Source organism: Canis lupus, chromosome 23, assembly GCF_048164855.1.
Source record: "Canis lupus baileyi chromosome 23, mCanLup2.hap1, whole genome shotgun sequence".
Classification (NCBI taxonomy): domain Eukaryota; kingdom Metazoa; phylum Chordata; class Mammalia; order Carnivora; family Canidae; genus Canis; species Canis lupus.
In genome coordinates this window covers 49,347,811-49,374,402 of record NC_132860.1, presented here as the reverse complement: position 1 = coordinate 49,374,402, position 26,592 = coordinate 49,347,811, and the positions used below count along the sequence as shown (strand labels likewise).

Sequence of the window (26,592 nt, the reverse complement as noted above, 5' to 3'; positions counted from 1 at the left end):
CCAGCTCATTGTCTACCTTGATAAAATATAATTTGAACATTAAATAAATTAAAAATATAGTTTGTAAGTGGGTTAAGTGGTTTAGTGAATCATTTTCTCCATGCTATGGTTACAGTGCCTTGACCTAGCTGTCATGTTGCTTATCTGATCCTGTTGTCTAACCATCTTTGTGTAAATGTCTTAATCTCTTTATCTCCTGGTCCCCAGTGGGCAAGTGAGCAGATGCAGCACATCTGTAGCAGTTGAGTTGCCTCTAAGCTTTTCTCTAATTTGTGTTACAGATCTTTTCTCCCTAAATCATGCCCTCCTTTTCCTCTCCTTTCATTTGCCTCCAACAAGGTTCTAGGTTCTAGGTAAGAGACCATTACTACCATTATATGTCAACAAATGGTTCCATAGCATGTAGGGAAACAGAAAGCAATACTCAAGTCCAATCAAGTACAATGTTTTCTTGAGTAACCTGCTTTGCTTATTGTAGCCACTTTCAGCATTTGTATTTTTCTGTTTTGATGTTTTAATTCTCTACATTATATGTTTAAAAAAAGTGAACATGAAAGTACTTAGAAATTAATCTTCACTGTCAATATAAACCTGTATTCCCTGTAAATATAGCTAAAACATGAAAATCCAAAAGTAAACTTTTACTTGAACTGGACAACATACAATGATTTTAATTTTATTTTGGGTTTCTTACAACACCAGTTTTAGTACTTACATCACAGCTGTTTTGTGAAAGCAGAAATAAACATATCTTAATCAGACTTGGAAAATATACTGACTTAATTAATTTAACATCTGCTTCTGTAACCAATACTAAAGAACATAGCCTACTTTGTGGATGTCTTGATAACATCTGCAACCAAAGCGTTAAGAGGTCTGAAAGAAGAGCTCTGATTTGACTATTTTGGTGTTTGAGCCAACGTTTGCCTAAGGAAGCCAAGCATATGACTGGCCTCCTCTTGGTGTTCATCCTCTGTGATATCTTGTTCTAACAAAAAGTGTTTTTCCTTAGGAAAGAACAAAAAACACTATTAGTTAAACTAAAATTTTACAAAACAAGAGTAAGAGTTGAAATCTTACTAATTTAAAAGTAAAGTTTATTAAAAAAAAAAAAAATATAAAAGTAAAGTTTATTTATTACTATCCAGTAGCTTGTCAGATAAGCACTTGCATTTTTCCCTGGATATATCGTCAATATAAGGATGCCTATGAGTTTTAATAGACTTACTTTTATAGATATCTAAATACTTACTTTCTGTAAAGAAACAAAACCTAAGATTCATTTGTTCATGAGCAGGTATGTCTCCAAGTATTCTCTCTTCATACACCAACCTTTTCAACCTGGAATAAAAAATCTCAAATGACTTCTTATGTTTGAATTTGTTATCTTATTTTAAAGGAATTGTATTTTGATCATTTTCCATCTCTTTCTAGTCTTACAGGTACATTAATTTGACCTTTATTTGACTTTTTGCTAAATCAGAATAATCTTTCTTCAAAATAATTTTACTATCCAAAGTAAAATCTTTCTATTTCAGTCCTCCATGGTCTCATTTACAACTGTACTCATTTTTTTCCTAATTCTTATTTATAACCCAGCTTAAGAAGTTTATGTAGGTCTTTATATAGAGAGCTAGACTGTATGCTTCCTGTGGACCAGGAACTAAATTGTCTACAAAGTCTGTTGAAATTCTGTGTTTAAATTTTTTATTGGTTGAGTAGTGTACTTACAGGAAACCTCATTTGCTTATCTGAGATTCATTCCAAGACACTGCGCGGTGGTGAAGCAGACACAGAGTATTTTCACTTTTCTGTTCACCAACAAGCCTGTTGTTAGCAAATGTGACCAGTAGATGGTACTCATGTTCCAATTAGGAATGTCATTTAGGTTCTGTCCCAGGGATTTCCTTTTCTTAGGAACAGAGAGGAACTCCCAAATTAGCGATTGGCGCTCTAAGAAGAGTTGTATATACAATTTAACATAAACATATAATAAACACATCAGCAAGTTGTAAAATGTCAAATGTTTAATAGGTGATCTTGCACTATGAGGCAAAATAAGAGCTATTAACAGTTGTTGAGGATGAAATATACACTAGACATTGAAATGGGTATACTTTAGATGAATTGTTCCATTTTATCCTAATGGTCTAGCTGAAACTCAAATTCAAGAGTTCTGCCTCCAGTGACTGTTCTTAACCAGTTCACTAAACCAATCCCTGTTTTGATTAGAGTAAATCAATCAAATCATTACAAAACAAAGTGTTGGGTACCAGATGCAGAGAACAGATCTCATATACAGAGTCGGAAAATAATTTTAGCACAAGTATACAGCAAGATAAAATACCGTATTCAAGCTATTCATTGACAGTTTATGGCATTTTGTATATTCTCTGGGACATATGATTCATTCAAGTAATATTTATTAAGAAATCACTAGTCTAGCATTGTATGAGATGAGTAAATTTAAATATGAGGTTTTAACAAAACGTTTTTCATATACTTCAAAAAAGTAGAACTATATATTCTCTAATTCTAACATTTTGCCTGGACAATACCAGATTCAAGATGCTAAATGACATATTAACAACCCGTGATTTTGGAGGAAAATACATAGTCTTAACAATAAATGTGTTTTGTTCAGAAGAGGTTATATTTTAAGGTTCATTTTTTTTCTTTTTGCCATTAATCCTATTTATATCTGGCTTTCTCTCTTCATAAATTAAAAAAATTTTTTTTTAATTTTCCTGTCACCATGTGGGGCTTAGTCTGGCATCCGGAAATGGGGTTGTATTCTTTCTATCTGACCTACCACCATCCATTGCTCTGCCCCTCCTAACTGGTAATAATGAAGGGCTCAGGACTCTGCTGGAAACTGTTATGGTAAGAGAGGAGGCCCCCATTGAAATAGCTACGCTGACTTCGCTGCTGACAATGGTAAACACTTGCTTTGTGTCTCTGAAATTTTAAGATCTAATTTATAAGCTATGCAAGTATAGATACAACAACAATATTTTATGCAAATAGCACCTTTCTGGGCAGCCCGAGTGGCTCAGCTGTTCAGCGCCTGCCTTCAGCCCAGGGCGTAATCCTGGAGACCCAGGATCGAATCCCATATTGGGCTCTCTGCATGGAGCCTGCTTATCCCTCTGCCTGTGTTGTGTCTCTGCCTCTCTCTGTCTCTCTCTCTCTCTGTGTCTCTCATGAATAAATAAATAAATAAACTTTTAAAAAATAGCACCTTTCTCATAAGGCTCCCAGGCTCGCTTAACATGGAAACGTTAATAGGCGTAGAATAGCAACATGTCACCACTTTTGTATACCTTTTCATTATTTCCTGTGCCACATCATTTGCGTACATGCACATACTTTACGTGAAAGGAGAAAATCATACACTGTGTGAAGTTGTTGTCAGTTTTCAATTGGTGAAGAGATCTTCCTAAAGAGGCGAAAATAAATTACTTCAGTTGGCAAACTATAATATAAGGCAACTTTATTATCAAATATTAATTGGTTATTAATTATTAGCTTACAAAGGGCTGACAGTTTTGTAGTAAAGTAAAAGGAGTCTATGTTGGAAAGTTCCAGGGAAAGCTAAAAGGTTGAACAGGGTGGCATCATGTTAGCTGAGGCTTGTGCTAGATGATAGCTGCTGAGTAGGTAGCAAATACTGATAAGAAACCAGCAGCAGAAGAAATCATATAAAAACTCACTGGAAAACAATATGAGACAATACAAAAAAATTGACAGTGTTTGCTGAAAAATGACAGCAGTAGTGCTCTGTACTCATAGCAAGCCTTAGGATAATGCTGACAATAAGGACGAGCCCGGAATGGTAGGGAGTACGGTCATTTTACAGTGGGATCAGCACAATTTGTGTATAAGGAGCTATTAGTATTACTGAAAATTGCATGTTTGACTACAAGTTTAAAAACTTTAATATGTGCAAAGCTTCTTATCTTGATGAAGTCCCAATAGTTCAATTTTGCTTTTGTTTCTTTTGCCTTCGTGGATGTATCTTGTAAGAAGTTACAGTGGCCGAGTTCATAAAGGGTGTTGCCTGTGTTCTCCTCTAGGATTTTGATGGAATCTTGTCTCACATTTAGATCTTTCATCCATTTTGAGTTTATCTTTGTGTATGGTGCAAGAGAGTGGTCTAGTTTCATTCTTCTGCATGTGGATGTCCCATTTTCCCAGCACCATTTATTGAAGAGACTGTCTTTCTTCCAATGGATAGTCTTTCCTCCTTTATCGAATATTAGTTGACCATAAAGTTCAGGGTCCACTTCTGGGTTCTCTATTCTGTTCCATTGATCTATGTGTCTGTTTTTGTGCCACTACCACAACCACACTGTCTTGATGACCACAGCTTTGTAGTACAACCTGAGATCTGGCATTGTGATGCCCCCAGCTATGGTTTTCTTTTTTAAAATTCCCCTGACTATTCGGGGTCTTTTCTGGTTCCACACAAATCTTAAAATAATTTGTTCTAACTCTGAAGAAAGTCCATGGTATTTTGATAGGGATTGCATTAAACGTGTAAATTGCCCTGGGTAACATTGACATTTTCACAATATTAATTCTGCCAATCCATGAGCATGGAATATTTGTCCATCTCTTTGCGTCTTCCTCAATTTCTTTCAGAAGTGTTCTTTAGTTTTTAGGGTATAGATCCTTTACCTCTTTGGTTAGGTTTATTCCTAGGTATCTTATGCTTTGGGGTGCAATTGTAAATGGGATTGACTCCTTAATTTCTCTTTCTTCAGTCTCATTGTTAGTGTATAGACATGCCACTGACTTCTGGGCATTGATTTTGTATCCTGCCATGCTGCCAAATTGCTGTATGAGTTCTAGCAATCTTGGGGTGGAGGCTTTTGGGTTTTCTATGTAGAGTATCATGTCATCGGTGAAGAGGGAGAGTTTGAGTTCTTCTTTGCCAATTTGAATGCCTTTAATGTCTTTTTGTTGTCTGATTGCTGAGGCTAGGACTTCCAGTACTATGTTGAACAGCAGTGGTGAGAGTGGACATCCCAGTCAACAAAACTAAAAGACAACCTACAGAATGGGAGAAGATAATTGCAAATGACGTATCAGATAAAGGGCTAGTTTCCAAGATCTATAAGGAACTTATTAAACTCAACACCAAAGAAACAAAGAATCCAATCATGAAATGGGCAAAAGACATGAACAGAAATCTCACAAAGGAAGACATAGACATGGCCAACACGCACATGAGAAAATGCTCTGCATCACTTGCCATCTGGGAAATACAAATCAAAACCACAATGAGATCCCACCTCACACCAGTGAGAATGGGAAAATTAAGAAGGCAGGAAACCATAAATGTTGGAGAGGATGCGGAGAAAAGGGAACCCTCTTGCACTGTTGGTGGGAATGTGAACTGGTGCAGCCACTCTGGAAAACTGTGTAGAGGTTCCTCAAAGAGTTAAAAATAGACCTGCCCTACGACCCAGAAATTGCACTGCTGGGGATTTACCCCAAAGATACAGATGCAATGAAACGCCAGGACACCTGCACCCCGATATTTCTAGCAGCAATGTCCACAATAGCCAAACTGTGGAAGGAGCCTCGGTGTCCATCGAAAGATGAATGGATAAAGAAGATGTGGTTTATGTATACAATGGAATATTACTCAGCCATTAGAAATGACAAATACCCACCAGTTGCTTCAACGTGGATGGAACTGGAGGGTATTATGCTGAGTGAAATGAGTCAATTGGAGAAGGACAAACATTATATGTTCTCATTCATTTGGGGAATATAAATAATAGTGAAAGGGAATAGAAGGGAAGGGAGAAGAAATGGGTAGGAAATATCAGAAAGGGAGACAGAACATTAGAGACTCCTGACTCTGGGAAACGAACTAGGGGTGGTGGAAGGGGAGGAGGGCAGGGAGTGGGGGTGAATGTGTGATGGGCACTGAGGGGGGCACTTGACGGATGCGCAATGGGTGTTATTCTGTATGTTGGCAAATTGAACACCAATAAAAATAAGTTTATTATTTAAAAAACTTTAATAGACAAATCATTAAATTAGAACTTTTACAATATTAGATGAATAATGGGAAAAGTCTTGTTTGCTGACCAAAGAATTACTCTCTTAATAAGGGCAAAAAGAATATGATTCCCAGATTTGTGGAGAATTCATTGGGAGGATTGAAACAGTAGAGCGGTTTCCACTCTAGACCACCATGTCTGCTTCCAGGATGGTCTTTGCCCTTAAACGTGTTCTCCTGGGAAAGCAGAGGGCACACATGATGGGTCTCTAAGTTGAGCAAGCTGCTGTGTTCTCATCTTCTCCACACCACACGGGATTGCTTATTTCTCCTTCCCTGTTTTACTTTTCTTTACCTGTATTCCCATATGACCTGAATTAGATTTCCAACTCCTCTGATTCTCTTATACTGATTGATATAAACACATATCTTATTCTGATTTGTTCTCATTGTTAGTTACTTCAAAATGAAAATATGCTCTTTGTGACAGAATGGAAATGCATTTTCTTTTTAAAGTCTAAATTATTGACTTTGATATATTCTATATTGAATAAAACACATTTGTACATTTTCTCACTAAATCTTTACTGTAAATTGTGTACACAAGTGTTTTTTTTTTTTAAATGAAGCACAGGAAATATTTTTTGAAAACAGTTAACATGCCATACAATATCAGGACACGTTCTTTCTGATACCATAGCTGGGTTTGTCTTTTTAGTGGGGCTACTGTCCTGCTTACTGAGGGTGGAACTGACTCTAGTAGAACGGCCAAGTATTTCAAGTTTATGTTTCCCTACATACCTAAATTTGAAGTTTCATTGGTTTGCTCCCATCATAAACCAGTGTTATGATTATTTCCTGTAAAAAAAATCATGCTTCCAAATAAGGATCTTCAGTTCATATGAAGAAGTTCAAACAAACTCAAAACAGGTTATTGTTAAAACCTCAGAGCAATTTGGATTTTTAACAACAATTAAATTTTCACTTATAAAGCCTTCTTAATATGTAACAGACTTATTAGTTAATAGATTAAAAATAAGGGGAAAGAGGAGTGTTCCAAGTGTTGCTTGAATTATACTTTGTATGAGTAAATATTTACTCTTTCTATATCCTTCTTGGGGATTGATTTTTTTTGCGTGTTAAGTATTCTTTAAGGAAAGAGTTCTGAAATGCATTTTTATTTACAGGGTTCCTAATTTGAAGTTGTTTTGTGCTACTGCTACCTATATAAGTGTATTTAAAATTAAATTTCTTTCTCTTCACCTGGTAGATTGATGTGATAATAAATACAAATTGTAATTGTTTTTATTTACGCATTGTTTTAATAAATGTTTTCATTGCTGAGTATGTGACACTGTGTAGTATACCAAGGGGTACCATCTCTACTCCCAAGGAGCCTGTAGTTGCCAAGGAACCTAGGTTACAAATGCAATGTCCATAGTGCTTTAACAGAGATATATCCAGGATTCTGTAGAAAAGCATGAGAGAACATGTCTCTGTGTCTTGATGGGAGTCCTTCACCAAGGACATGCATCTGAAACGGTTGAGAAGAGTGAGTGGGAGAATTGGCCAGAGGTGATTAAAAACATCTATGTCTACAACTATATCTATATCCACATCCACATATTGTGAAGGAGGAAAAATCATTCTCTCTCTACCCTTCTAGGTTTTGGCTGAGACACCGTGTAATAAAAGGACAGATTAAGAGGGGGAAAAAAACAGAAATTTGATAACCTATATATCTCCTGTACACTTTGGAAATACCTAGGAAAACTGAGTAACTCCCCAAAATGGTTGAAGCCATCACATGAAATACCATTTTCTGCTAAAGGCAAAAGAAGGTAACTTATAGGAGGAAAAACACAGTAAACTAGAGTAAAATGGTGAAGCAGATTGAAGTCCATGTCTTCACCATTGATAACAGTTTTCAGAGAATTGGATATCCTCCTCTTCCTGGTGAGAGAGGCACTCTTACAAATAGAGACGTCCCTATAAATGTAAATGTTTTGCAAAAGGGTAACTTCTGCTCAGTTTCCAGAACTTCTGCTGTGTCTACAATTTCTTAAAAATAACCAGGTCAGGATAATCTTTATGCCAAAGATACATATTTTGCATCCAAAATTCTGCTTCCTTTCTTTTTTTCTTTTTTATTTTTTTAATAATAAATTTATTTTTATTGGTGTTCAATTTGCCAACATACAGAATAACACCCAGTGCTCATCCCGTCAAGTGCCCCCCTCAGTGCCCGTCACCCATTCACCCCCACTCCCTGCCCTCCTCCCCTTCCACCACCCCTAGTTCGTTTCCCAGAGTTAGGAGTCTTTATGTTCTGTCTCCCTTTCTGATATTTCCTACCCATTTCTTCTCCCTTCCCTTCTATTCCTTTTCACTATTATTCATATTCCCCAAATGAATGAGAACATATAATGTTTGTCCTTCTCCAATTGACTCATTTCACTCAGCATAATACCCTCCAGTTCCATCCACGTGGAAGCAACTGGTGGGTATTTGTCATTTCTAATGGCTGAGGAATATTCCATTGTATACAGAGACCACATCTTCTTTATCCATTCATCTTTCGATGGACACCGAGGCTCCTTCCACAGTTTGGCTATTGCGGACATTGCTGCTAGAAACATCGGGGTGCAGGTGTCCCGGCGTTTCACTGCATCTGTATCTTTGGGGTAAATCCCCAACAGTGCAATTGCTGGGTCGTAGGGCAGGTCTATTTTTAACTCTTTGAGGAACCTCCACACAGTTTTCCAGAGTGGCTGCACCAGTTCACATTCCCACCAACAGTGCAAGAGGGTTCCCTTTTCTCCGCATCCTCTCCAACATTTGTGGTTTCCTGCCTTCTTAATTTTCCCATTCTCACTGGTGTGAGGTGGGATCTCATTGTGGTTTTGATTTGTATTTCCCCGATGGCAAGTGATGCGGAGCATTTTCTCATGTGCGTGTCTGCTTCCTTTCAACACCTATATCTATATCTATACACATATCCATATCTTTCAGTATCTGTCTGTATTTATATGACATCTATATTGATATTTATATCAATATCTATACCTGTATAGCCCTGTGACAGCAGCACAGTGTGCTGTTTCATGTTTTGCAGAAATTCATTAAAATTCATGAGTATGGATAGATCCTGCAACCCCTAGAAAGTACAGAGCAGGAGATGTCGGGGTTAGTAGCAGTTCCATTAGGAAAATACTTACATATCATCTTAAGGAACTGGAATCATTGAAAAGGTTTGATCAGGAGAAGATAATTCTGTAGATGAATATGCTTGAATCAGTGAAATCAGTTAGGGAACTATTATGATATTTGTATCCATGAATCATAAAAATAGAGACTAGAAATGTGGCAAGGTACATCCAGAGACTTCTAGGATAAGGAATCAAGAAGATGTTTGTTTTAGTGAAATACAAGCATAGAGAAAGATTTTAAAAAGTTTCACCTGGTATAACTTTCCTTATTTGGCTGAATTTAATTTGAAGACAATAGTCCTAATTTGTTTTTGTTTTAGTTAAGGTTTTTGTTTGTCAATATTATTTTTTTTCCTGCAGAGATATTTCTCAAACATATAATCTTATTCTTTTCTGCTGTAGTTGCTATTGTTGTTAGAAAGAAAATTAGATTTTAGGAATTCAATCACTGGTATCTAATCCGTATATAATTTAGATATAAATATTTTGTATATACCCATATACATGTATAATAACATTTTACTCTTGAATTTTAAGGACAATTTATTCTTATTTTTTAAGATTTTATTTATTTATTTATTAATGATAGACACAGACTGAGAGAACAAGGTAGAGAGGCAGAGACATAGGCAGAGGGAGAAACAGGTGTCTTACAGGGAACCCGTTGTGGGACTCGATCCCGGATCCCGGGATCACAACCTGAGCTGAAGGCAGGCACCCAACCGCTGAGTCACCCAGGTGTCCCAGAACTATTTTATTCTTAAACAAAAAGCACACAATAACATGGAGAGTACTGCAATGTGTGCAATATTTTACAGTAATATAACATATCAATTCCCAATTGAAAAAATGTAAATAGCTTCTATGCTTACGGAATAAATTAAAAGCATTGGAAAACTTGCTCATTTAGATTGGTCCCAATTAAGTGATTCTCCTTAAAAAAAAAAAAAAAAAAAACAGTTAAGGGATGCGGGGGTGGCTCAAGGGTTGAGTTGACTGTCTGCCTTCCGCCCAGGGTGTGATCCTAGAGTCCCGGGATGGAGTCCCACATTGGGCCCCCTGCATGGAGCCTGCTTCTCCCTCCTCTGCCTATGTCTCTGCCTCTCTCTCTCTCTCTCTCTCTCTGTGTGTGTGTGTGTCTCTCATGAATAAATAAATAAAATTTTAAAAATTTCAGTTAAGATTAGTGAATACCTAATATCTTTATTTATTTATGAATAACACAAATGAAAGTAACTGAAATACATTGTGACATTCATAATTATAAAATAACATCCAGTATATGAACATTGTCACTAATTATGGATTATAATAATAAAGGATAAAAATTCAAGTCACTGTTCCTAGATACACATATGATGTCTTATATAATTCCTCTCTAAGGAATGAACAAAAGAAAAGCAAGAGTTCTCCACTCAGTCTGTACCATTTACTTAGAAATTATTTATTAGAATCTGAAATAGTAAAATACCAACAAAAAAGAAAATGTATTTCAGGTTAATTTTGAGACTTGAAGAACAAATGAAAATGTAGCAGCTGTTTTCAGAAAAAAAGGCAAACAGAAAGTCTTTTTGGGATACATTCCTTTATTCAAAGAATGAACAATGCTTTTCTGAAATCTTAGCAGATTTTTACTAACCAAAGGACTGGTATGATTCTTAACTATTATGATATGAATGCAAATGTATTTTTACAACTTTTGAGCTTGTCATAAATTAATCTGGCATATGCATCTTTTAATTCTCTTGCATTTTCTGAAGATGAATATTTAAATATGGTCTCCAAAATTTGTATTTAATATATAAAAAGCTGAGCAGTATTTTTATTTTGATTTAAGCTTGTAGACATGACTTTTAATTAACTCAGCAACAGCTGATAATAAGATTATTAGCATGTACAAAGTGTGCAGTCAATAAAAGCAGAACTAGAGGCAATTAGTAGAATTGCGTGTTTTTTTCTATCGAGAAACAGTATCCTAAGTACTAATTGTTTATGCCAGTCCAATCACTGCAAATATCACTAATAGCATCATTAAATCAATGTAACACTATATTATAAGCACTAAATAAACTTAGTGATTTGGTATCAGATTGGCACAGTGATGAGCTTATTAATATTTTCTGAGTTATGTATACTTTGGGGAAAGTTTGTTTTGCAACATTTCATTTTATACATTTTCAAAGGACAAAAACATGCTTACTCTGCCATAGGTACCATGTCTCTATATCATACTCTTAAAATCACTGTGATTTTTAAGGTTTTTAATTAATTATTTTCATGCATTTATTTTTTATTAATAAAGATCTTGAAAATATCATGAAGTAGAAGTGCTGTGTGCTTTGCAGCCACTATGGAAAACAATATGGAGATTCCTCAAAAAGTTAAAAATAGTATTACCCAATGATCCAATATTCACACTACTAGGTATTTACCCAAAGGATACAAAAACACTAATTCAAAGGGATACATGCGCCCCAATGTTTATTGCAGCATTATTTACAATAACCAAATTATGGAAGCAGCCCAAGTGTCCATCAATAGATGAATGGATAAAGAAGATGTGGTGTATATATACAATGGAATATTGTTTAGCCACTAAGAGATTGAAATCTTGCCATTTGCTGTGACGTGGTTGGAGCTAGACAGTAGAAGTGAAATAAGTCAGTCAGAGAAAGACAAATACCAGATGATTTCATTACAGAGATAATATCTGTAGTGAATAGGGTGGAGAGGTGGAAAGGGTAGAAAATACATATATTTTTTCTTCTCTGTTGTAAAAGCAATTTAAAGAATTCTAAAATATAATATAAAATAAAATAAAAAAACACTATTTCAACTTTACTTCTGTCCCTGAATTCATGGTTATTTCAACTTTTTTATAGAAATATTTTATTTTATTCTAGATTCATAGCTATTCTGAAAGATTGATCAGCGTACAACTGAGATTGCAGATACTTTAAACAGTAACTAAATCTTTCAGCCCCAAGATGCTGTATTTTATGAAGGAGTGGTGAGTAGAGGAGTAGTTTACTATTGACATTATCAAGAAATAACATGACATCTCTATCTCTGTCCCCCCGGGGAGAGTTTATTTTTTAGCTCATACCTCCCTTATAAACTTACTCCTCTCCATACAAAAGAAGATTGGTGGGCATTTCCTTATTTTATGGATTAATGAAACATACAGAATGCAGAGAAAGGACCCTCAGTTTTGAGCTCAGCAGATCAATCTGTAGCCCAGCATATCTGTTTCTAGATTATTATTTAGAAATATGCCAAGAAGCATTAAACAAGCTTAAATGAATTTATAAACAAAGATCAGAAATTTCAGAAAACACAGTAAAACTCTACCATGACAATATAAGCAATGTCTACTGATTCAGTTACATAAAAGATATTATTGCTGGACAGAGTAAGAAACCAGTTTTAATGTATATTTATTCAAATTCACAATATCAAGCAACATAGTAATGAAAGTTCCTTAAAGGTAAACATAATTAATTGAATAAAATGTGAGGGTCTATATATAAAAGGCTAGGGAAGTAATTTTTTTAAAGACATGAAAGTTATAAATCTTAAGATTAATGATGATTTCTATAACATAGGTGTTAATTGATATTAAGAATCAAATGTGACGAGATAAGATCTTTATGACATCCAAAATGACCAAGGGTGGATATCTAAAAAATACTAAGAATATCTAAATTAAATAAAAATAACTAGGAAAACCAAGAGAAGATAACCAATACATATTAATGAGTAGTTAAAAATATAAGCCTGGGTGGCTAATAAGCATTTGAATAGATACTCTTAACTTCTAGAAATTAGAGAAATAAAGATGAAAAACATTTGTGAGATCCTAGTTTCATGTACACAGAAATGTGTGTCATTTCAAGTAAAAGACAAGGATATAGTGAGATGAACTTCAGGCTTTTACTAAGATTATCATATAAGATGACCAACCATTTGTAGACTTCAGTAAAGCAATATTTATCTAAACTATGGATGCTGAAACCTGATATGCTCGATACTCATATTTGGAAATAAATTGTAATCTCCAATCTCTTCTGTATTGTCCCATATATGTTTCCTCCAACAAGAAGCAGTAGCATGAGATTTGGAAGGTAGAAACAGCTATTGTGACAATAGACAATGGTATTGGACTCAGCAGATATGAGGTTTTTCAGCAGATTGAGATGTCCTTCTGTGAGTCACCTACCCATGATCATTAGAGGTAGTTTCAGATCCTCAGCTCTTTTTCTCTCCTCCTCCTCCTCCTCCTCCTCCTCCTCCTCCTTCTCCTTCTCCTTCTCCTTCTCCTCTTCTTCTTTTTCAGATCTTCATTTTCTTGATGCCATGGAAGCCAAGAGAGAATCTGAGAGTAACAGCAGTCTTTCCTTATATGATTACTCAAGACCTTCCAAGAGTTTTGTTAACCTAATTTTCTGTATTAAATTCCATCTTCTAAACCCCTAGAAAGATATCTCACAATATATTGGTGGTGAGAATAAATGAAAAAAAAAACTTACTTGTGTAAAGGCACATCACATCATTACTCTTTATAACAATGAGTAATCACAGATTTCAAAACTGAACATCACATGAAGAATGCTTAAGTAGAATGTGAGTGGAATACTCCTGAGCAGGAAGAAGCAACAACTTAGAAGCATAAAGAATCATGGCTCTATCTTGAAACATTGGTGCTGAGAACAAAAGGGTAATAAAATAATATGATTCATATTTAAGTATCATGTCTGCAAATCAAAACACATTTTACTCAACACCAGTCTATATTTCATACACTTTCATCATATTTTCCATTTAACTTAGGCAAGGAGAATAGATCCATGTGGGAATGGAAGAGTACAGAGAAGAAGACCAGAAGAAAAGGGAAATTAAAACGCAATAAAATGAAATGGAACAGTATAAAACTAAGTAAATAAAATACAAAAGGGATAACTTTCAGTGGACATATGAATACAGAGTGCTATGAGCTATGGAATACAAAGGAATAAAATTCTCTACAGCTAAAGATCAGAAAGGAAAGAAGAAATAGGACACACAAAAAAGCTTTAGTCAGGGTTGTTTCACCTAAGTTCATGATATTATCCTCAAATTTATTTTTCATTATACAACTTTGTACTGAAATTTAGATTTTGAAAATTTGGTTCTCAATAAATATGCATCTCTTAGGCATATTTTCTTGAAAATTTTTACCTGTACCTGAATTCATATCTTGCAAATACCTATGAATTCTAAAACAATGATTAAATTAATTTAAGATGCAGAAACTTTTGAAATATTGCTGCTCTTTCAACATCCCTTTACAAATGTTGTGTTTATTAAATTCAGGTTTTTAAAAATATTAACATTTGAACATTTAAATATATCAGAATTGTTAAGGTGTTAACACTTAAAGATAATAGAAGAAGCAATATATAGCAGCAATACTAATTTTTTTAAGTACCAGATTTGCCCTCTTTAATCTACAGAAAGTTTATAGCACAGTAAGTAACACAGATGGGCCTTTGGGACATGTTAGTTAACCTCCCTGTTCCATGCCAATATCATTTCTATTGTAGATAACTAAATGCTTTTCATTTTGTTTGAGAAGTAGGTGTTCAGCGTCAAGGGATACATCATGATTAACCTCAGTCAATCATGGACCTTATGCCTCCACTAGAGATTGGTCAAGGGATGGACAATGACACGTAAATAAAGTCTGCCTCAAAAACTTTAGAGATGCTTTTCTTCCCTAATGCAGACAAGAATGGCAGGAGAATGCTTTTTTTGTTCCTCCTCATGCTTACCCACGCTTTGAACACAGTCAGTGAAAATGTGTTTTCTCTAACTGTAACAGTCATCTCGTGCTTGTCAAATGATAAGGCAGAGAAAGAACTACACCAAACTGCTTAGGATGGCGAAATGCTTAACATGGTGACATGGAAAAATAGGAATATGGAGATAAGAATTCCTCATTGTTTGCTCTCTTTGCTGCTTTATTCAGTTATTTTTTTCATGCAGCCTCTAAAATATTGCTAAAATCTTATCATCAAATAGGATTCCATGAACAAGAAAAGCACATGGATATTGGGTAATTAAAGGAATTAACTTTGAATTTTATTATTCATAAAAATAGAAGGAGCCAATTCTCATATTATCTCCTATATTCATAGATTCTATCTGGAGGGGGGATTCATCTTAAAAAGATTTATAGTTTAAAGCAGATGACTCATAGTTTCAAAATAAAATTTACAAATAATGTAAAGTATAATAGGCTTAATCTAGGAAATTTATTATATGTTATAATTTAGACAATTGTTGCTTGATCATCAAGTTATTACTAATTTCACAATTGGTGTTTTATGTACTTGGGTAGAGAATCCTTTAGGCCATAAGTCATCAATTGAAGATTATTAAATTAGTAACAAGGTCCTAATCAAATAATTTATTTTTGGAAAATAAGCATGATTAAAATTGCTTTAGGGATTTTTCATTACTCCTTTTACATAGTAATGTAAATTTATAATTAGTAATAAAATTTTTATAACTGTTTCAAAACTTTAAGTGTTAAAAATAATATTGCTTTTGTAATAACAACTTATTCTCCATTTTTAAATATCTCCTGTTTACTATAATGCTGACCATTGGCCTCCTCTCCCGCCCTTGTCTAATTTATCCTTTAAGTCATCTCCTGTTTTCTTTACAAACATAAAACTAATATGCCATTTTCCTACTTAAAATACTCACATTGCCTCTTATTGCCTTTGGATATAATCCAGTATAATTTAAAGCCATTTGTGATTTGACCACGACCTCTCTTTTCCAGTCTTCTTTCCACTCCATCCTCTGTTCACACTCAATAAATGGTACCTCTAGAATTCTTATACTTAAAAGTGATTCTTTGTTCCACATTTTTGCTAAACATGGCACTCTTGCTTTAAAAAAACAAGAAGGATCTATCAAATATGAAATAACATCTCACTGCAGAGGAAGCTGATCATGTCTATCCATTTTTAATTTTTGCCCTTCATAGGCATTCTTTACATTTTCTATATCCAGATTATCTGTCAATTATATGTGCTACAAATATGTGTTCTACTGTTGGCTAGGTGGAGAGTTCTATAAAGGTCTATTTTATTCTATTGGTTGATTGTAATATTGAATTATTCAATAGACTTGCAAATTTTCCATTTGTTTTATCAGTTATTGAGAGAAGAGTCTTGATATCCCCAATTGTAAAAGTATCTATTTCTTCCTTTAGTGCCATCAGCTTTTACTTCATACATTTTGCAGTTGCATTGGTTGGTTCATACATTTTTAGAAGTTCTATGTCTTCTGGCAAGGCTGACCCTTTTAACATTATACAATGTTTTTCTCTATCTCATTATTATTACTTTTTGTAATAAAGTAAATCTTTTTTTTTTGGTATTAAGTAAAGTCTTTTTTTTTGGTATTAATGTAGCCATTCCTACTTTCATTTGATTAATATTTGCATGATATATTTTTCTGTTGTAAACTATGAAGTGCCTATAATTTATCATTGAAATTAGTATTTTGTATAGAGCATATAATTGGGTCATTTGTTTATTTGTTTATTTGTTAAAGATTTTATTTATTTATTTGAGAGACAGAGCATGAGTGCTGGAAGGGGAAAAAGGAGAAGCAGACATCCCAACAAGTAGGGAACAGGACTGGAGCTGGGTCACAGGACCCTGGGATTATGACCTATGAACCACCTAGGTGCTCCAGCTACTAACTGGGTCATTTAAAAAATATTCTACTAATTCCTGTCTATTATTTTTTAAATATTTTATTTATTTATTTATTTATTTATTTATTTATTTATTTATTCATTAGAGGCAGAGAATGAGGCAGAGACACAGGCAGAGAGAGAAGCAGGCTCCTCGCAGGGAGCCTGATGCGGCACTTGATCCTGGGACCCCGGGATGACGCCCTGAGCCAAAGGCAGACGCTCAAACTTCGCAGCCACCCAGGCGTCTTGGAACTCCTACCTATTAATTAGTGTAGCTATACTATTTGTATTTAATGCAATTTTTGATATGAAGATTAGGCCCGTCATTTTATATTTTTTCTGATTTTTTACTGTGATTGTTTTCATCTACTTTCATATGTGAACTTTTTTTAGAATTCCATCTTAATTTATCTAACTTCTTTTAGTGTATCTCTTATTATATATATTTAATGGTTATTCTGAATATTTCATTATATACACAAAACTTATCACAGTCTACTAACATCATCACTTTACCAATTTGAGTGAACTATAAAATCCTTACCTTTTTCTACATACTTTTACCTTACCACATTTATAATATAATTTTAAAATATTTCCTCTCTGTATAAAACCACCTCACACAGTGCTGCATTTTTTGCTCCAACTATAAAAATATAAATTCACTATTCAAAAACACAAATTAGGAAATTGAAAAAGAAAACCTATTGTATTTTATCGACAGTTTTGCTTATTGTATTCTTTTTTCTTTCTGGTTTCCCAAAATAAACTGACCTTGCTAAAAGGTAGGCTAAGGAAAATTTTCCAAACAGGAAGTGATAAAAAGTTTTCCTATGTCTGTTTTCCTTCACCTAGAATGTTTTAATTTCTCCTTCACTGATGAAGTATATTTTTTGTAGAAAATAAATCAGTTCTGCTTGACAATTCTTTTCCTTTAGCACTTGAAAGATATTGTGCCACTTCTGAGTTCCATGATCTCTGGTAAGAAATCCACTGTCTTCCAAATTATTTTTCTCCTAAGATCTCATAGGTCTCTTGTTTTCAGGATGCTTTTTTGTTGTTGTTGTTTAGAAACACACAACACAAACATACACACACATTTGATTATGCTGTTTCTTGGTTTGGGTTTCATAAGGTTTATTCAGATTAGGATTTTCTCAGTTTTTTTTCATTTGTACATTTCTGTCTCGTGATAGTTTTGTCTTTTTTTTTTTTTTTTAAGCCATCATTTCTTTGAGTATTTTTCACCTTGACATTCTTTCCCTTCATCATTTGGGACTCCAGTGATACAAATATTAGATAATTTTTTATAGTGCCAAAGGTTCCTCAGACTCTGTTAACTTCTTGTTTTGTTTTTTTAATAGGTTTTCTCTTCTTGTTTTATCTTCTTATTGTTTTCTCTACCAGTTCATTAATTATTTTTTCTAGCTTCTATTCTCACAGTGAACTAGACTGACCCATATATTCTTGTTTTTAGCCCCAGTTGGTTCTTCTTTATGTCTTCTATTTTTATCTGAGACTTTCATTTTTTGGTGAGACTTTTGTTGTTATTTTTGTTTCATTTGTTTTAAGCATGTTCATAATGGACTGGTGGAAAATTATTATTGCTGATCCTTTAAAATATTAATTTGATGGTTCTAACATAATCTGTCATCTAAATGTTGACATCTCTTTCTTTTCTTTTTTCATTCAATTTTAGATCTTTTCTGGTTCTTGGTATGATGAATGATTTTTTTTATTGACACTTGGGCATATTCTTCTATGTTATGAGATTCTTGAATTTACTTAAACTTTTTTTTTTTTAAGCTGGCTTTCTCTGACAATAGTCTGTCAAGAGAAAAGGAGGAATCATCCTGTTACTGCCAGATATAAATAGAAGTTCAAGTTCCCCATTCAATTTTTATTGATATCAAAGGTGGAAAGGTCCTCATTGCTGCTGAGAGGAGAAGTCTAGTCTCCTGACGTGGTATCCAGGGACTCCAGTGTAGGTGGAAGGGCTTGTTATCAGCCACAAGGATGAAATTTCCTGCTTCTACCTGACTTTCTCTAACATCACCCACACAGAGGTTGAGCGTCTCTTTATAGCCTTACAAGGGCAAAAGTCTAAGTTCTTCACTTGCTGGGTAAGTGGGAATGGGGCCAGAGATTTTTCTGTGGTAGTTGTCTAAAATTTTTCTGATCTGCCAAGCTCCTTTTGTAACCTGCTCCTTTGGTTAAAGAGAACAGTTCTTTTTGGACAATATTTTCATCTATGCTTGTTGGCATTTCCAGGTAGCAGATATCTTTAACTACAAGTCTGGGATATATGAGACAAAAATAAAACCCAGAGAAGTAATCTGCTTTTTAAAAAATATATATTTATTTATTCACAAGAGACACACAGAGAGAGGCAGAGATGTAGGAAGAGGGAGAAGAAGCAGGGTCCATGCAGTGAGCCCAATATGGGACTTGATCTCAGGACCCTGGGATCAGGCCCTGAGCCAAAGGCAGATGCTCAACCACTGAGCTACCCAGGCATCCCAACCGCTGAGCTACCCAGGCATCCCAGTGATCTGTTTCTTTTCCTCCCATCCCCATGTCTCTAGCATCTATACTTTCTTTTTTCCACCTTTGAAGAATCTTCTTATATTTTTTTTCTTATATAATGTTCAGGACTTTTGGTAGTACTCAGCAGAAGAAATCAGTAAAATTGTGCCTATTTAGAAGCTTCATCATTGCTCTTTATAAGCTCTAGGTTACTTCCTTTCATATTTATTTTTTTATTACAAACCCAATCGTGACATCTTTTTCTCCTGAGTTACCACAAGCTCACTTGTGTGGCAACCATTTTCTTTATTCCCTTTAAAATTTACCTCATAACTATGCATCCCTATTGTATCCCACAATTATAAATCTCTATTATTTACTTTTGCCATTAAAAAAAGCTTTATATAATTAGATTCTCATAGTATGTAGTCTTTCTCTGTATTATGGGTTTTTTTCCTCAATATTATGTTTTTAATATTAATCTGAGTTTTTACTTGAAATTATTGCTTATATTTTTGTTTTTCCACAGTAATCTCTTGATGAATAAATGATAATTTGCATATACATTTTACTTTTGATTTATTTTGAACTACTTCTAGTTGTTACCATTGATCAAAATAAAAATGTTATCATACATGTTCTCATACATGACTTATGCAAGTGTGCAGGCTTCTAAAGCTATATATGTTATTGTTGTTGCCATTGTTGTTTTTAACATGAAAAAGTGTTGTATCCACAAATGAAGACATGTTCATCTTGTAAGAATACAATTTGAAGTAGTAAATACATTACTTTTCAGGTTGAATTATTGTGCATGTCCCACTCCAGTTTTGTTTTGATTTATTGGCTTAGATTTTTTGTATACTATAGGAAATGGTAATAGGATACTCTTTGTTCTTAGGTGTCTCTTATTTCATGCACAGCCCTAGATCAGTTGACTATGTCTATTGAATATCCCTATACCAGTGTGCCAAATATTTTTAATCCTTTTGTTTTTCCTTTTGTAGTGGGTCAGCCTTTACAGTTTTCTAGGTTTCTGAGGTTTAGTTCCAGTCTACACTGTAGAAGAGCTATGTATCTGTTTCCCAATCTAGTTTCTTTATTATACACTGATTGATATTATTTATTATATATCAATAGTTTGGTTGTTTGCAACAAACATGTTCCTCTTCATGCTTAGAACCTGAGATTTCTCTTTCTTGTTTCTGTTTTCTCTTGATTCTTATTTTAAACATAGTGTTTGTTATATTTTGTCAATTTCTGTGTGTAAAATGGAGATTTAGAAAACAACTGTCTTGGTCTAACATACTGACCACAATTCTACCAAATAGTCTTTAAAAATTAAGACACAGGGCAGCCCGGGTGGCTCAGCACTTTAGCGCTGCCTTCAGCCCAGGGCATAATCCTGGAGGCCCAGGATCAAGTCCCACGTTGGGCTTCCTGCGTGGAGCCTGCTTCTCCTTCTGCCTGTGTCTCTGCCTCTCTCTCTCTCTCTCTGTTTCTCTCATGAATAAATTTTAAAAAATGAGACACAAATGTGATCTATTATTTCAATAAAACACTATTTTTGTACTATATTAAAAAATCTTCAAGTGCAAATACTATTATTTAGTTTGGTACTACTCTGGAGTCACACATTGTTAAAAGTAGCTGCAATGTAAATCTGAAGAGTAGTTTTCTCACTGACATGAACTTCAACCTGAGTTACCAAATAATCATTAAACAGTAAAAGAGAAACAGAGGTTAAGGAACATAAATTTAGAATATATCTATGTATGATTTTTGGAAAAAAAAAAGACAATGAGCCCTTGAAAATAACACTCTGAATCCCCTAGAAAAATCAATAATGGTTCCACTGAAAAATAACTTTTTCTACTCCAGCTATGAGCATTAATTATTGTCAAGGTTGAAGACAGAAAAAATACATATACTGTTCATTTTACCAAAAATCATGTTTTTAACTTTCAGTGTTCTGTTCCTTAGTAAACAATGTTTTGTTTTGTTTTTTTAACAATAGCATATGCAAAGTGGAAGAGAGTGAAAATACAGTCTTGCAAAATATTTTAAAATTTCAGTTCATCTTAAAATATGTAAAAGTAGTGCAAATGTGTTAATATTGGTTAACTTCTATTCATGAGTGTTTCATTAAGATGGGGATTTAAATAATGCTATCTTCAATCCAACTCCTTTGTTATAATCATTATTTATCTTCTTTAATTGGACTTCCTAAACTTCAAGACTTCACACTTTAGGAGTTCCAAGGCAATAAACTGATACTTTCAGTATTTTAAGTTATGAATACTTAACTATTTGTAACATTTTCCCTTATTTTCTTTATATTTATTAGCTTTAAATTTACCTCTATTTATTATTCTATTGTATCATTATCCATAATAGTTTATTTACCATATACTATAGTCCAAACACTTGCATGCTTTAATCCTCACAATGTTATGAAATAGATGGGACTTGATCATCATTGTGTAATTAACCTCGAGACCTGAGGATTTCAAAAACTGTCCAAAGCTACAGAGTTTCAAGTGTCAGCCACTGAATTGTAAGTCATATCTAAATGGTCTTGAAAATGTTTCTCTTTTAAGTTTCACCCTACTCCCTCCTTTATTTAAATTACAATTAAATAAACAAACTATCACATCATTGTAATATGTCATTTGTAATGCTGGTATTTATTACTTCCATTCATAATTATTTTCCTATCTTTTTCCTTCACTACACTTAAATTGAATTAGATATAATATGCATATTCACTACTTCGCTTTATATATTTTGTTCCTTCACAAGTGTGTATAGCATTTCTTCATATAAATAATAATAATAAAATAATAATAATAATAATAGTAAAAACTACTTGCCATTACTTTATAAATTGATTCACAAATTTAAGAATTATGTGGCTTCTACATTTGCTCTTCTCTACATATCCAAACAATTTTATTCCTGTAAAATGTTTAATGTATACTTACTTCACCTTTATTTAAATTAATATTTCCCTTTTTGGTGGCTACTCTCATAATTTAGGTAAGAAGTGAAAGGTAACAAAACAAAAATAAAATGTCAAAAATAGCAAAAGACACAGTATCTAGGAAACTAGGATAATGCTTTGGATATACCAGGACTTCAATAAATGCTTAATACTGGGATCCCTGGGTGGCTCAGTGGTTTAGCACCTGTCTTTGGCCCACAGCGTGATCCTGGAGTCCCAGGATGGAGTCCCGCATCAGGTTCCCTGCATGGAGCCTGCTTCCCCCTCTGCCTGTGTCTCTGTGCCTCTCTCTCTCTCTCTGTGTGTGTGTCTCTCATGAATAAATGAATAAAATCTTTAAAAAAATACTTAATGCTAAATGAGATGTTGTTTGTGTATTTAAGATGTTTTAGATATATGTAAAACTTTAAATATATAAATTGTATAAGTTTATAAATACATAGACATTAATGTACTTTATATACAAAATACAAATTAACATTTTAAGAGGTTTTCAATAAATATTTAAGAACAATATCATTGTTATCACAGTGCTTTATATATAATAAATGCTAAGTACATTTGTTGATTTAAATTCCAAATCAGGGATCCCTGGGTGGCGCAGCGGTTTGGCGCCTGCCTTTGGCCCAGGGCGCAATCCTGGAGACCCAGGATCGAATCCCACGTCGGGCTCCCGGTGCATGGAGCCTGCTTCTCCCTCTGCCTGTGTCTCTGCCTCTCTCTCTCTCTCTCTGTGACTATCATAAATAAATAAGAATTTAAAAAAAATCCAAATCAATTAACTAATGAAAGAAAAGAATAATATATGGTGTTCTTTTCTGTCATGGTTTCCATGAGGCCAGGAGATTATATTCTGATGTAAATACTTCAGGGTAAATACTTTCATACTCTAAATAGCTTGTTCATTCGCCTTGTATTAATGATGACTAGAAGCAAACGTGAAACGGTTGCATGGATGATGCAGTGGGTTTGTATAAAAATGCCAACTATAGAGTGCAGGTATATGCTTTACAGTTTTTAGTGGTATATTAGAAGATGAAGATGAAGACAAAGAGGAAGATGAAGACGAAGAAGAAGAAGAAGAAAAAGAAGAAGAAAAAGAAGAAGAAAAGAGGAGGAGGAGAGGGAGGAGGAGGAAAAGGAAGAGGAGGAGGAGGAGGAGGAGGAGGAGGAGGAAGAAGAAGAAGAAGAAGAAGAAGAAGAAGAAGAAGAAGAAGAAGAAGAAGAAGAAGAAGAAGAAGAAACAATGGAATTGGAGTCTCATCAATCATGTTATCATTATCTGCAAAATTAAATTTTAATGTGACTTCCCAAACTGCTACATTAATTTGTAAGTTGTGCTTTTGTCAACAGTGCTGTTTCTTCCTCTTTAACAAACTATATAGTAGTGTTTTTAGTTTGTGAATGAGTATTCAAGGTGTATATTTATGTCCTCAACTCTTCTTTGCAATATTCTGTATTATTTTTGTGTCACTGTAGACTTTCAGGTAAATTTTTTTTCTCATTAGTGTACCTATATTAATAAAGCATTCTGAGAGATTTTTAAATTAAGGGTACACGTGAAGCATAACCTAGATCTCTGGTTTTAGTTCAAAATACATATTGCAGTTCAAAGTGATTCCCCTGTTTTACTCAGCTACTGTACACCTAGACGTTATATTTATATGGATTATTTTTGTTCGTCTCTACCATGGAAAAAACAATTACTTATATAGCATCTATGTTCTTGTTTGCTGTAAAATGAATGATTGTTAAAATGTAATAGCAATGTATTTCACTGTAGAAAATATGATTTTTCTGTCTTCAAACAATGTAGTTTGTTGAGTTATATATTTTTAAAAAGGAAAGAAACTCTGAGAAAGACAACAAATTAATATTGACCATATGTGTCTACTTAACTTTTCATCTTACTAGAGAGATTTTAACCTTGCTTTTATGCCGAAAGAAATTGGTAATCTTTAAAGACACCAATGCTTTGGCTCTACTGCATACAAACGAGGGTAGGCTCCAGGCATTATTTTTTAAGCTTTTCAGATAAATCTAATTCTTTTTTTTTTTAATTTTTATTTACTTATGATAGGCACACAGTGAGAGAGAGAGAGGCAGAGACACAGGCAGAGGGAGAAGCAGGCTCCATGCACCAGGAGCCCGACGTGGGATTCGATCCCGGGTCTCCAGGACCGCGCCCTGGGCCAAAGGCAGGCGCTAAACCGCTACGCCACCCAGGGATCCCAGCTTTTCAGATAAATCTAATATGTATTTAAGGAATATTACTGCTCTAGACAGTAATTACCTCTGTTGTGCTGTATATTTTAAGAAAAACTATAAAACTGCCCCTTTTGTTGAAAAGCTTCTATGTGTCTGGTTTTTATATATTCCATCACATTCTATAATCTTTACAAATACCATATAAATTCATTATTCTCACTTTTAGATAGGGAAGCAGAGTCAAAGGATAAAGTAATTTTTACAAATTATATAGCATCTAAAAGTTAATGCTGAGATGTGTATTCAGGTCTGTGAACATAATTTTATTATTGCATATAACACATGGTGTTAATAATGATCTACTTCACTTCTAGAGCCCATTTATATCCAATTCCCTTCTCCTTCTGGGAAGAAGGAAGAGTCCACTTCACTGCCTCCTCTTGATTAGTTGGGGTCATATGACAGGTTCTGGAAAATGATGTGAGGGGAAATGATGTGCATCATTCCAAGTGTGGATGCATTATCCTCCACCATGCTGTCAGAGAATGCTTCACGTTTGCAGCCACAGGATGGTGGCATCACTGTCACACAGAGATCTTCAATGTTTACATAAAGCAGAACCCCTGCCTGATTAGCTTTGGCTGTGTAGTTAAGAGAGACATATATTACATTAAGCCATTGAGATCTATGTGTTGTTTGTGTCACAGTATCACGTTACACATACTTTTTAACTTATAATACTTTCACCCTTCCAGTCTGTGCCATATGGGTACCTAAGAAAAATTCCTGGTCAACAAAACATGGATAGATGCTCAATTGATGTTGTGGAAGAGACCATTTTTCTTCTGGTTGAATTTTTAAAAAAGATTTTATTTATTTACTCAGGAGAGACACAGAGAGAGGCAGAGACATAGGCAGAGGGAAAAGCAGGATCCTTGTAGGGAGCCGGATGTGAGACTGGATCCCAGTACCGTGGGATCACGCCCTGAGCCAAAAGCAGATGCTCAACCACTGAGTCCCCCAGGTAAACCCCTCTTCTGGATGAATTTAAAGCAGTGTAGGGGAGGAAAAATATTTTTCCCCTCCCCTTTTCAGTTCTTAACTGAGACTCCTATAATAATAAATAAGAGAAAAACAAACAAAAGTTTATTAACATATATATTTCATGTATACATGGAGATACCCAGAGAACAACAAGTAACTAAAAAGATGGCTTTAAAATTCAGGGTTAAATATTATCTTAATTTGGAAGGTAGAGGGGAAGTGCAGGTATCTTAGGGAAAAGCAAATGATTTTTTTTAGGAAAGATGAATGGATTCTTATAAGAATAAATGGTAGGTTTGATAGTTTGTGACATTTGTCTGGGTGTGGTATAGACCTTTAGACTCCTCATCAATCTTCCCTGGTTGACGAAACTCTGGGAGAGGATATATGACAATTGAATTCCTTTTGGAGGATCTATCTTCAGCCAGATAAAGGGAGTTCAGAGAAAGCCCTTCTCTTCAGTTACTGTTTTTCACATGCCAACAATTCAGAATAACCAATACCAAAGGGACATATTTGGGGTATCATAATCTGTTATCCTTCAGTAATAAATCAGTTTCTATTTGTATTTTATATATGCTTGAAAAATAACTCTAACAAAAGCTATATATTACTTGCTGAATATTGGATTTTAGTTATTTTCTCCAAAGGATGCTTACACATTTTACAGCACATTCATTTAGATGAGAATTTTTTCCATAAATAACCACCAAATATTCTCCATCCTGGATCATCCATTCATCCATCCATCCGTCCATCCATCCATTCATCCATCTATCCATTCATTATTAACTATATATTGAATCTCTGTAATAGGTCTACAACAAGG

General features: G+C 34.3%; 1 long non-coding RNA gene across 1 annotated transcript in view; it reads right to left on the bottom strand.

The window, feature by feature from the left end:
- Window positions 1–657: 657 nt before the first annotated feature.
- Window positions 658–26,592, bottom strand: part of LOC140615614 (uncharacterized) — a 58,708-nt gene continuing 32,773 nt past the window's right edge. The window contains exons 2-4 of the long non-coding RNA XR_012016109.1: window positions 3,324–3,439; window positions 1,253–1,341; window positions 658–1,007 (exon numbers count right to left, since the gene is read on the bottom strand). This is a non-coding gene — a long non-coding RNA (uncharacterized lncRNA). The remainder of the gene's footprint in view (window positions 1,008–1,252; window positions 1,342–3,323; window positions 3,440–26,592) is intronic.